The 14,233-nt window shown below is 35.5% G+C and overlaps 1 pseudogene; it reads right to left on the bottom strand.

Moving 5' to 3' along the window:
* Positions 1 to 1,205: 1,205 nt before the first annotated feature.
* LOC120107070 lies at positions 1,206 to 12,295 on the bottom strand (annotated as a pseudogene).
* Between the last annotated feature and the right edge of the window lie 1,938 nt (positions 12,296 to 14,233).

Raw genomic sequence — 14,233 nt, 5'->3', positions numbered from 1 at the left:
CACCATTTTTTCTAAAATATTTTTTTTCCTCTTGAACACAAATAGAAATTAGTTCATTCTTTTATGCATTATATATAATTTTAAGCTGACTAAATTACGCAAAGAAAGAATTAAAAGCTTGATGAAAAAAAAATCAATACAAATAGAAATCTCGAGATTACTAAGCATGGATGCAATACTCTAGTTTCACAATATAAGCCCTAACACCTCCAGTACCATCATACCTCATATTAATTAATTTACCTATTTAGCTCTCCAACCTAAGCTTTATTAGATTCTACATGCCTCTTACTTTTGACATCAAAGAATTACCTAGCATTAACATTTATCTGATATAACATCTAAAATAAAATCAGATATGGACCTATTTATAATCATTAAGCTAAGATGATTTGCTCTATACCACTCTTCGTAGGCAGCTTTTTATTTTAGAGCATCCTCACTAGTAACTTGAGATGGAGGATCAACATGCAGTGCAATATCTAAATTTATCAAACCAAGTGTCAGCTCAATTTCACGTTTCCATCTTTTACAGTTTGTTCCCATCAAAGTCTCAATAGGAACAACAACATTATTCACAACAAAAATGCTAACAGTTGATCAATAAACAGACATGGATAACCAACATGCTTCAAAATATTTATAAGTATCACTTTAATGAGAGCTTTTGATGCTCAAAAATATCAGTAAAATTACCCAATTCGTCCCAAACAAAGCGATGGCGCCAAGGTTGCAACGCCGAGGCTGCTTTACAGATTCCAAATAGATAAAAAATATCAGTACCCTCAACACGCTCACTCAAACACGTAAATCACGGACGTTTGACATTGTTATCCCCCCTTCTGCTTTGCATCACCCATTTCCATTAGTTGGCCATTCCGGGACATGCCATCATCAATACTCTTAATGTGCAAGGTCACAATTCTTTTTTCTTAACAAAAGACCAAATATAGCTATAAAATAAAAACAAACCCAACACCATCTGGTGTAGAGTTAGAAGTAGACCATTATTTGAAAAAGAAAAGACGTATGCTTCTTCTATCCCTCACACTGGAGACACACAAAAAAAAAAAAACAAACGGGAAAAAGGAAGAAACACGCATACAAACCCACAATCACAATCACATAAAGTAATACAACAATTCACGCGGCAAAATCCTGTATATATGGAAAACAAAATGTCTGGGGGGAACGCGGTTATCTATGTCACTATGTGAGAAAACTCCATTCCTTATAGCATGGAAGAGAAGCCGACCGGACATCAAAAAGCTAGCCTCCCGTTTTGCATTTCAGCCAAAAGGCAAAATTCTTTTGCTTCAAACCCTTTGATTTACATGCCATGGCATGAAAAAAAAGAACAAAACTCCCACCCACAATCATCACTTGAAGCGAATCATATAGGACGATGGATGTCCGATATATTGCCTATAATGTCCAATCAGGGGTGCACTGTAAGTTATTTGAAGGGCAAATACTATAACAATACAATTGTGCTATCTCCTGAGCTATAGATGATAAACAATAACAACAATTAGACTACCCTAAAGTTGTAGAACTACTCAATTAACAAATATCAGTCAAAAATTTGGTCCATGGTCGTACTAATTAACATGCACTAGTTGAATATTTTCATGTTCACTACTCGATCCTTCCTTGGAGCCTTTCCCAACTTGTTCCAGCTGACCCATGTGAATGATGAAATCACAAGATTAAATTTACTGAAATGCATATACGGTCTTAAAAAATAAGTGATTTCACAGTTAAAGTGTAACGATAATGAAGTAAAAGTAAATACAAATACTTTGTCATGATTACTACAACAGAAGTTTATATATTTTTGTTCTGGATAAAAATCAAGTTACTTTGTCCAATATAAATGTTTGGGTTAGATAAAAGCATTTTAATTTTTGCTGCATGCCAAACCAGATGTACGGAGCTTAAACACTGGTAACATGTTTTGGGTTCTGGTTTAATTAAAACAGAAAACAAACCTTTAAAGTAAAAATATCCTGCTTCAGCCAAAATACCAAACCATGTTTTGTACAATCTTGAGACCAAACAGCATATATTTTATGAAGATTGGAAGGCTCATTCTTTAAACCTACCAAGTTGACGGTTGCTGATACTTATGCACCCAAAAAATGAAGAGTTTGCGTATGGTCAATCATTTTAAGGATCGTAATAAACTGAATATAACATAATCATTCACGTGTTAAGGCAGGTTATGAAAGTGTCCTTTTGCCTCACTTTGCCATCCAACTCTAATAGAATATGAATAATAATTTCAGTCATTATTGATCTGTAGAACTTATTCCTTCTTTTTTCTCTCCTCCCTTTTTATTGCTTCTCTGCTCGTTGGCGTTTACACTAAAAATTGTCTAATGATAGACCAACTATGATGAGTGATACAATGCATGAACCAAGGTTTATGAAGTTGTTTGTGTATTGATTGACACTTGGAGAGATCACGATTGGCCGCCTGTCAACCATACAAGATGTCATATTTGGATAGTTTATTACTGGAACTACCTAGGAAAAGTTATTTAGACACACAGAAGATACTCATGCAGGAAACCATCGGCAACCATCAAAGGAGTTACTAAGACAAGAAACCACATACAAGATATTTAGACACAGAGAAAAACCTATTTTCTGACTCAAGAAAAGGAAGATGGCTTTTTCGAGATCTGGGGCAACTTTAGACAAGACTATGATGGAGCTACAATGGTGCCTACATTGAATGGGCTCTCTTAGCCCTTTATCTCGGATCTTGGTTTAATGGGCTCTCTTAGCCCTTTATCTTAGATCTAGGTTTTCTTCTCTAGATCAAAGGTCTGACATACTCTAGAGATCATCTTGGTACTTCAATGTGTTCTTGCTGTTCTTAATCATTTATGTCCCCAAGGATTTATAAATTTAGATAGAACAAAGATAGTGTTATTATTTGCTTTCTTTGATCAAATTCTTGCCTTTGATTGGCTTATTCTATCATCACTCTTTGTTTTTATTACTCAGTAGAATTTAACTCCTGTTCTTTGAAGCATGAAAAAGAAACAATCCTCTAATCGACCTAAGCCATGGTTGATCATGAGGGAAAATTTAAAACATGCGAAAGGTGTTTGTTATTCATTTCTTTCACCTTCTTCTTAACTTATTAAGAAACAACCAATGCTTGGTTAATTTTAAAATCTACAAACAAAAGAAAAGACAACCTCAACACCTAATTAATGAAAAACCTTAATGCATTTGAACATACATATAAGACCATCAATTTCTAACAATGAATTTATTATATATCAGAATGTATCTAACTATTAGACATGCAAAGAAGTAATGTTGAATGTATAATAAATAGCAAATGCAGAATGCTGAAAAATGTAAAAAATTATGCATGCACAAATTTAGTCATATTACCTTGCTCCCAGGCGTTAGAACTAGCATCGTTGCAAGCAACTAGGTTCAAAACTTAGTTAGGAGAAGCAGGTGTAGTTGTAGGATCAGACTGGTGTGGGAGCGGGAAATTGGGTCTCTCAAAAGATATCTTCCTAATGAAGCGGGTGCAGAGAAAGTTTCAGGGAGTTTGCAGCAGTTGTTTATCAGTTGTGGCTGCTATAGCAGTTGCTGTTGCAGTTTTGGACCTAAAGGCCTATGCTAGTTGCCATGGTGGCCTCAATAGCATATGGAATAAAAACACCCGATATAGCAGGTGAAAAACAACTATAGCGGCAGTTACGCTGTTGGTTTATAGCGGGTGCTATATTCCAAAGCGGGCTGGACCAGTTCTAATTGGACTAGTTCAGCAATTATTGTTTAGGTGTTTATTAAAAGAAGGGCCAGTTCACTTATTTGGCGTTTTAATTAAACAATGAGTGGGAAAGAAGACAACAGAGAGTGGGAAAGAATAGAGGCATCCCTCAGCGTGGCACTACCAAGCCCCAACTCTGGAGCTCCCTTTCTGATGCTCCACAGTTGGCACGCAGCCTAAGCTCACCAAAGAGGACACAGGAAGGCTTGGAAACAGGCCCGTCCGTCTTTTTTTTTGTTTTCTTCTCTTCTTCCCCTTTCGTTCCTTCCCAGCAGCTGTTGCATCCCTTCTTTGTTTTCCTTTGGCTTCATCTTCCCCATTCTTTTTCCCTGTTTTTCTTTTGCTGTTTTCATTCTAAGCAGCAGCAGAGCAACTATTTTGGGGTTTAAAATACATCCCAGCTCCCCTGCATGCTGCTTTATGGACAAAATTAGAAAGTTTTAACTCGTTCCCTTTTGTTGCAGCAAGAACATCAGAGAATGTCATGGGATAGCATGGCTGTTACAAGATTTATTCCAATAACATTGTATGAATATTGATATGATAGTATGGTTTTTAGGTTGATACTGTTTTATATTTCTGTCCTTGATTTTTTGTTTTTACTTTTTTGTATGAAGTTGACACAGAGTATTGAATTTTGATAGTAAGAAACACACAGATTTGTTTTAACAGCCTACTTTGGGTTTATAGCATCCGCTAGAGCACCCAATATCCATTATCTTCTGTGAAACCAACTGGGTGCTACATGCCCCCCATCCGTTTTTTGATACATTGGAGTTTCTAAAGAGGGTCTAGCATCTAGTCCAAACATGGGTGACAGCTATATTTGAAGTCTAGTGCAAGTTCAGCTTGATATTTCTATATATTATGCGCAAGCTAACATACTTGGTACGCAAAATTAAATTGCATAAATTAAAACACTTGAAGCAACATAAAGGCCCTAATTGACAGTCGTAGCTATTCTTAGCTGCCATTACTGAGAACCATATATGAAAAATGTAATTCACTGACAAAGTTCATCAATCAGTATGTAAACAATGTTCTATAATCTTGAAAAGAATGCCAAAAAAAAGAGAGAAAATAACTAAAAGAGTATACTTACCATGCTTTTGAGATTGTATCCAAGAGTAAGCTCTGCAAATGAATTTTCTATTTGAGAAAGGTAACAATAAGGGACATCCTTCTCCAAGAAAACTTTTGAGTTAGAATGTAGCATGGATTTTATCTCCTCAGAAATAAGGGGAATCTTTTCTATATCATGAATACGTATAGGGATTTTGGTCACACTAGCATGCCATTGAGCACGTGATTTATTCACAATCACCTGCAAGTTTTCCAAGTAGCATCGTTAGTCATGGAATATAGACTTCTGATCACATTTTGGCAGCATCTGTAAAACTTTTGTCCTAATGCTAGCCATGAAGATCTTTAAAACAAAACTTTCTTCACGAATGGGAACATGAACTGTGATATAAAAATGATAAGGAGTTACTGTGGCCCATTCCATTCATTGAAGCAAACATCATGCAAGATAACTTCAGAAAGTTTAATGTTGCATGTTCCAATTCCTAACCTTGCTGCCTTCGATTCAAAATCCTAGTTCAGAGTTCAGAATATCTATTAAAGATGATTGGATTTGACTTGTATTGGTTATTTATATCAGCAAACAACTGGACTTCAGAGACAAGAAAAAAGTCATAGAATATTGCTTGTTATTTCCACCTAATTATGGAGTGACCAGGTATTTATGTATATATGACCATGTTGCAGGTTTGCACTGCTTGATTATGCTGACAATAATTTGGTCCCCACGAAATTAAATAATGGTGATGATGTAAAGAAGGAGACCAGTACATGTATGGAGCGCTTGATGAAGATGGAAGAAGTGGAGTTCTTTGAGAAGGAATAGGATACTTTTGTTTTCACTAATGTTAAAGTTAACCCACAAGAAGAAATCACATAATGGAACAGCTGGGGAAATCCTAACTTTTATGTTTAAGAAAGCTATTTGGCATACAAGTACAAGAAAAAACTATTGATTTCTAAGTGTGTGATTTGCTAGTAACATTAACAATCGGTAATTAGACAACCATTTTGATTACTGCAATCTATGCATGGCTAAAATGAATCACATTTTACCTGCTTGCTCAACAATGTTAAAAATCCAAATAGTTGTGTGGAGTGATATGCAATTCTTAAAATTAAAAACCATTGTTGCTGTTCTCTAAGAAATAGAAACTTATAGGGAAGCCTAAGAAGAACGATCATGATACATTTGTTGACAACATACTAAACTTGGTGGTAATGAATGAAGAATGGGAGTCCATTTGCAGAAAAGTAAAAAAGAATGATGACGTTGGGAATAAAGTGGCAGACTTAGGATTCAAAAAGTTTATCAACGAGTTCACCATAGCTTGACAGATGTTGTGTACATAATAGAAGTCCAATTTTAAAGGTCCTAGAAAGAAAAACATATCAGACAGCTCAAATAACCTTGTGAAATTTAAGCAAAATCAAGATGACACACCCAGTTAACCTGAATTGGCAAGTTTGGCAGATTATAACTCATGTCCAATTCTTTAAGATGGTGTCCAGGAAATAGGAGTGCTTATAAACCTGATATTTATGCATTTAAAGCAACTGGATTGTTATTTCATATCAGGGAGAAACAAGGTAATCTTCTGTGATATATTTTCTCAGTCAATCTAGTCCTAGTCGCTTGATGAGTCCATCGATCAACCATTACTACTCAACTCATCACCCATATGCAAGCCTTTGTAGCTAAATAAGGCAAAGTTTGTATTTCAGAGAGACAGAGCATTGGAGGGGGCAGATGACAACTTTTCATTTCATAACCTTTTATATTTATGTTTTATATGACAGTTGAAGAATAAAACTGTGTGAAGAACTAAGATGAGATATTTGGAATATTATGCTATGAACCTAACAAACAATCAGTTAAGCTCAATTTTTTAAAAGACTAAACGAATGAAAACATGTCCGAAAGCAAAGGCAATTATACTACACACCTGCCTGAAAAAATAGGAGTTTGGAACTCTGACAGGAAACTTTTCAGGATTTAATAAAGTTGTGGTAGTAAGCCCCATTTCCATCACTTGTCCTTCCATGGATCCAGCCTGTAAAACTCAAAACATAAACAAATTAGAGGAAGAAACTAAAACTCATTATATAAAACAGACAGTTTAATGTGACAAACAAATTGAACAACGTACCATCAACTAAATGCCACGTCGACAATTCCCATTGACTAGTATTGAAAAAGTAAAGGATAATTTGCAGCTAAATATACAATGTCTGTGCATAAACACGGTAAACTATATCTTGCAAATATACAACAACAGGATTCAATTTCATGGAGTTTCCATCTGTTAGTTGTTTCATAGTATCATACGGGAGGTGAGGTAGAATTTTGCAGCTAACATATCCAAGGCAGGTAAAGGACCAGTGATTTGACCAAAAGTTCAATGCATCCTCATGTATTCCATCCCTTTGTCTGTGCATCATTGCTTCAATAGAAGGTCAAAGTTTAAGAACAGAAAAAAATACATGTATGAATGCCTGCATAAAACAGTCAATGCAGGCTCCCACAAATTCCATGCATGGTAACCCAAAATATACCTCACTCATCTGCCTATATTGGTGATGATACAGGCAAGCAGGTGAGGCCTATATATAAAAACTCTATACAAGCCTACATAAAATATATGTGTTCTTCCAGATTTGCCAGGCATTGTTCCTGAAAATAGATCTTACCCATCGCCCATGTTGCAAAAACCAAGTTACAGAACTTGTGGCCAGTAGAAACTTCCAAAACTTAACTTCAACGCAGGTGCAGCTGCTCAGCCTCAGAATCTCTCAAAGTTAGAAGCCTTCACCACAACTTTTAACTTATATATGTTTGGGAGCAGTTCATAACATGTAAGGCATTTATTTAATTATTTGCTTAACTTTTTGTTTCTAAAAGTTGATAGCGAGCACTATGCTTACTCTTTGTGCAGAATGAACATATGGCTCTGATTTTTTCCCCTCTTCTAGAGTGTATTCATAATTCTAATCAAGAGTAAATACTTACATCTTCCAAATCAAAGCCAGCCAACATCCAAGATAAAATGGGTAAATTGTAACAAAGTGTAGTAAAAAGCCTTTTAATCATTTTTTTGTGATTTCTCCTTGCTGGAATGGGAGTTACAATTACATGTTGAAATTTGTTCATCATGACAGATGATATAGACCTTAACAGGAACGAATGGTTAAGAGGGCACCAAAGTCCAACTGAAGATCTCTAGGACAAATCTAGGTTATCTCATGTGATGCGAATCTAGGACGAATAGACCTGGGGACAAAGAGAGTTAAGCTTCGCACAAAACTGATGTTATAGGAGGGTGTCAGTTTCCCGCCCTGAGACAATACTAAGTCAGGCTTGACAGAAGAGATAGACAAGGGGATGAAGAAAAGGCATGTCAGATTTCAGGGCATCTGAAGTTCAGTTTTAATAGAGATTTAGGATGAAAGGAGATAAGAGAATGGATTAGTTGAAAAACTGAGCATGGCTATTGATGAAAAGTCTGATTCAGATATGATGAGCAATCCGATGTTAACTTGACATCAAGGGAAAGAACATAACGAGTTATGTAGGGCTTGACTAGAAAGAAAATGTTACTAGCGATTTATGACAATTTTCTGTTGTATCATGGGAATAATAAATATCCTGAAAAGATTGCACCTCCAAATAAAGATGAAAAACTTGAGCAAAATTCAATCATGATAAAACCGTGCTTCATATACTAACTGGCATGAAAAAAAATAGACCCCAAATAGACTCCAACCAAGTAAGGTTAAAGAGATCTCTAACAGATATTTTATAGAGATAAGGAACAAAGGGGAAAGAAAAGGTGGAGAGTAATACTTCTATAATGATATTTTTCCAAATTTTCTCTAAGTGATATCTATTATCTCAGCCTACTCCTCCTAATTTGCATGGTCCCTTTAATCAACTGATTAAGACCAAAAAGTGATTTTTATGGAAAAGAAGAGAGCAACAGAAACTCCTAGCTTTTTGGCTCCTATTTCTTTTCTCTCAAACTTACATCTCTGGCACGTGTGTGTGTGTGTGTGTGTGTGTGTGTGTGTGTGTGTGTGTGTGTGTGTGTTGGGGGGAGGGGGGGGGAGGTGTTAATTGTGTGGGGTAAAATAGGCATTAGATTCTCAATGCCAAATTGGCACATTGATCTGGGCATGCAGATCGCAACTACACATTTTAGAACAGGTGCCCAATCTAATGTTTTCTTTTTCTTTCAAAAATATTTCATATGGTAACTACCATGTTTGATCAATTGTCTGTTCCCTGTACATGGAAGCATCCAATGTGCTCATATTAGTGCACCAAGCCAAATGCCCAATAAACACCTTCAATGTTGGTCTCAAGCCTGAATGAAAAATATAGAAGATTATTATTGAAACAACAACTACCTATGAAGAAGCTCAAGTTATGAAATGAATCAAATTCCTTACTGTATCTTTTCTTCTGACGTAATTTTGTAGAGACATACAAACAAATAGGATGTATACAAAGAAGTTAGCCATACCCGAAATTTCCAAATTATTAAAAGAAATAGAAAAAAAGTTTTGTTACAATATTAAGGTATATGTTCTTTTATTTTCCATATATACCTTTTTGTGCCCTAAAGTGGAGTCTTGGAGTTAAAAATTTGGAGCTGTACCGACATAAATCATATGGAATGCAAACTTGATGGAAGATCCTTTGGAAGGAAAACTTGGTCACAACCAGTGGACAAAGAATTCCTTAACTATGTACCTCCAAAACCTGAAGGTGATATTGATGTATAAGCTCGATTCTATAGGATTTTGGAAGGAAGATTTTCTTAGAGATTTAAAGGAAACTGAAGCAAGATTAATTTAAACAGTGGATTTGCTGTAATTTATTTCAGTTTGCTTTAGTTTGGTTACAGGTAACTTTTTCAAATGGACGAAGCAAGACATAAAGTGAGATTGGTAACATTGTGGTTTGGCCCAACGATAGTTGTATTTTAATCTTTCGATAGGCTAAATCAAAAGAGGGAAAAACTAAGAAAACACATAAAAAAATGATGAATTGGATAAAAAGGCAGTCATCCCACCTAGGGCTGCAAGCAGCTCAGGTTGGATAGGAGATGGGCATAACCCAAATCCAATCGATATCTGAATCGGGTCAAAAGATTGAAATCAAACCTAATAGAATTCTCCTCGGGTTTGACTAGATTGGATTTAATATTGATTTTATCTATCCATCAGATTTTTTGAGTCGAATAGGGTCCAAAATAGTCCAAACATAAATCATAATGAATATATATAAATTGATTATCTAATTATATAATAAAAATATTATGCAATAATATACTAATAAACACCATTTAAATATATATAAAAAATATTCTACAGATTGGCTGTTAACCACACATAATTATAATCAAAATGCATATTATTGAAAAATTATATCATGAAAAGAAGATTAATTTCTTATATTCAAGGAGGGATCTGAAACATATAGTACACTAGTTTTGGATTGTTCAGGTCTATTCAGCTTTAGATTGAGAACCTAAGGATCCAAACCTAATCCATATCTGAAATGGGTCATGTTGTTGAATCCAAGCCCAGTCCAAACGACTTTGGTTCGGGTTGGACTGGATTAGTTTCGGATTGGTCGAAAGCGAGTTAATCCAATCCACTTGCAGCCCTAATCCCACCAAAATTTACTACTAAGTTGCACATAGAGCTGAAGGAGCAACACAACGAAGGACAGATAAAATCTTTGTTTCATTGCTAAAAAACTAGAATATATCATGGGGAGGATCTCCTTTCCATAATGAGACAAGGTTAACACTAAAAATAAACCCCTCCCACCAACGAGACATGTATAGGCTCTTACCATGTCTTGCAAAGAGTCGACTAAAAAGGATTTCACTTGTAGAAGAAAGGATAAAATTAAAAACAAGAAAGAACTTCAAAGCCAAAAAGGTCAAGTACAGAGTCCCACATATAAAAGATTCAACCTTTTCTATCTACATTTTAACCACTCGAGGACTTGGCCAATCAAACTTGTAACTAAAATAGCAATCTCTGTTAGTAACCTAGAACTTCAGACCAACAGCTGAGTTAGATTTGGAAACCAGGATGAAAATTACATGATAAGAAAAAGAAAGAACATCATAACCATCCCAAGACTCCTAAAACAAATTAAATTAAACTTACGATAACCCAAAGAACATGCCGGGATCAAAATCTACTCCCTTTTCTTAGAAAAAGAATAAAATAGCTGAATAAATTAAACATTTTTCAGTACACATGTTGATGATCTCATAATAGAATTAAATTCTACTGAAGTATGATGAGAAAGCAAATTTTAGAATTTATAATACTTTCATCTGATCTCCCACTGAAAAGAGCTTTGAGAATTGCAAAGAAAGCCCACTAAGCAGGTTTCCAAGGATGTCTCTAGCAGCAAAAGCAGTAGCCACATCTGCAACAAGGATAGATAACTCTTTGATCATCTAGAGGTTACAAGAGTAATAAACAATGAAATATACATCTAAAAGAAGCAGGAGCAAGAATCACAAGTTCATTTTAAGAAAACATGAATAATTAGGAGTTATGCCAGTAATACTTTTCTCGTTCAGTTGATAAATTAGCCAAAAGAAGAAACTGAAAGATACACCTTCACAAGAAAAACGATTATATCCTAATACATGACATATTGACTATAGATACTATAAGATGAAGTATATCAAAGCTACTGTCACCATCATTATGTTCCAACTCTTTCCGACTTCACATGCAAACACTGGCAGCCTATCTTGAATGAGGATTATGAACCTAAGGGGTATGCTGATATTGCTAGGAGATTATTTTGATGACTTGAAGAAATAAACTATAGCATTTTATCCAATTGCGAATTTAGCATACCTCCTATGCCACCAACAGTTAAAATTGTTTGAACAGCCACACCAGAAGCCTCCCTCAGCTAAAGCCACTACTCCCAGTACAATAAGGCCTACCGATGACACATTCTCTAGTGTTAATAATTTGCCTCGCTCAAGCCCTACCATGGCTTGCCCGGCCAAAGCATTGGTGAAAAAAATGGTTTTCCACCTACGAAGAAACCACACAAAAGAAAGAACAACTGCACCCCTCCATGCTTGTGAAAGATCAGTAGTTGGTGCAATCATCATACCTCTGCAGGAAAAAGAAGCAAACAAGGGATCGAGAAAATAAACTATTCAGAACCCAACTGGCAATATAGGATACACACAGTGAAATTTCTTTTCCTTTTAATCATCAGCATGGTGCCCATGCATTTCATAGAATAGATGAGGAAAAAGAAGCTGTAAATTGACGGTTATGCAGATAATTTAATGCATATGCTGGTCAATTGCCAACAGATTTTTAGTAGGCATGCTGAAGATATTTCTTGTGGTTTATTGTTACAAATTTTTATAGTAAATTCTATGCACAAAGATATTTTTCAGAGCAGTAGTCCTACACTGACAGCAAATGCAGGCATTATTAAGAGAACTCATTCAGGCATATAACAGTCAATCGCTAATAGATTTTTCAGGAGGCATGCTGAGGACATCCATTTTAATTGAATTTTTAATATATTTTAATTTCTAAGCAGAAAGGAAATCTCAATGGCACAAAAAGACAAAAATAATTCAAATAGTAATAACATTAATAATTTGATGATATATGCCATTTCAATATCAGTTTCCTCCCAATTGAAGGTATTAGCATGAGGAAATCTCAATGCCGAAACAATTGGGGGAAGATGGCATGCAAATTTATAGACCAGCACAAAATTATACTAGAGGGGCTTAATATCATTAATTGAGATACAATTAAGATTTGCCATCTCGGTACCGAACTCTATACTGGTGCTATCCTATTACAATGTGGTCTATGGTATGGTACAAGATGAGGCATACCAAGTGTCAATACAGTACGAGACTGTATACCGGTATAGTACGGTACCAACCATTATGGTAAACCTTCATACAACTTATGGAAAAGCTGGCAAATTATGATAAACATCATGCTAAATAGCAATCAGATGAAGCTTAAAGATTAAACTTATTCAATGCATAGAAAAGTTTTGTATTTCTACATATAATACATAACTTTACAAATATGTACATAAGAGAAAGACCCAATTCGGTATCTGTGTAACAATTTCTGTTCTGGGGTTTACATATACACATATATTTTGTTATAATTGAAATTGAAAAGGATTGATTATTGAAAATAATTGATACTGATTAGTCGTAAATCAATTTGATTTTGTTACTAAAAAGAGCTTCAAAGAAGGATAAATAATCATGAAGTACTGATTGTGGGAAGAAACGTACAGCTGAGAAAATGCCATGAAAGTAACAAGATATCCCTTTTCCTTGAAGAACAGATTGACCCAAAAAGCATAGAGAGAGGTCTCCTCAATTCTAAAGCTTTGCCTGCAACTCAACTGCTCAGCTAAAAAATTCTTCAATTCCAAATTTAAAACATGGTTTCAAATTCTTACCTTTCACCATTCATCAACTTCATTATTTAAGCTATCATGTGTCGAACTCCTCTTCCTACATAGTGAATTTCTCACTTTTCCCCCTACCCTCAGTTTTTCAACAAGATTCAACGAAAGAACTAAAGAAGCTAAAATAAGAACTCCCAAAAAAAGCGACATTTTCTGTCATTCTTCAAATGGCACTCTAAAAATGGATTGTAACATGATTAATCAGTATGCTTGAATCAAAAGTCCCTCTACCATCTAATTTTCAACCTGCAGGGATATGTTTCACCATACTGATGAAGCAGTTAAATGACTAGATACATTCATACTGCTACATGCTGGATTGTGAAGTCCGCTTGCTCATGCAACATTTCCAGAATCAAGCCGCCAGATGATCTCACGTCATATATGAAACGGTAGGAATCTATATTAGCTCTCTCAGAGATTAGTTTTCTAAAGCTCATTGAGGTTCAAACCAGGTATAAACGATTAACTGTATCAGTGCATCAGCACTATTTGGACCACTATTGAAAAGCTTGAATTCTGTCAGAAGTTTAAATACCATAATAGCTATCTTCAGTTGTAGGTGTCAGCACAACCAGCACAAACATGAAGCGGCAGGCCAGCATCCACAGCCAGATACCATGATGAAGGCATGAAACTACTTTCAAAGGACTTTCGAGGCCATTGCTTATACAAGAAAGCATGGAGGAAGAAAGCATGAAATTCCTCCCAGTGGACAGGAACCCCGACCAAGAACCTGGTTGTCACGGATTTCAGAGGCTATAGTTCATACAAGGCTCCCAGCAGACAGATGACCGACCTAATAATCCATTTAAACTACTAAGCTGCTT

The sequence above is a fragment of the Phoenix dactylifera genome, unplaced genomic scaffold, assembly GCF_009389715.1.
Source record: "Phoenix dactylifera cultivar Barhee BC4 unplaced genomic scaffold, palm_55x_up_171113_PBpolish2nd_filt_p 000750F, whole genome shotgun sequence".
Classification (NCBI taxonomy): domain Eukaryota; kingdom Viridiplantae; phylum Streptophyta; class Magnoliopsida; order Arecales; family Arecaceae; genus Phoenix; species Phoenix dactylifera.
This window is presented reverse-complemented; position numbering and strand designations above follow the sequence as displayed.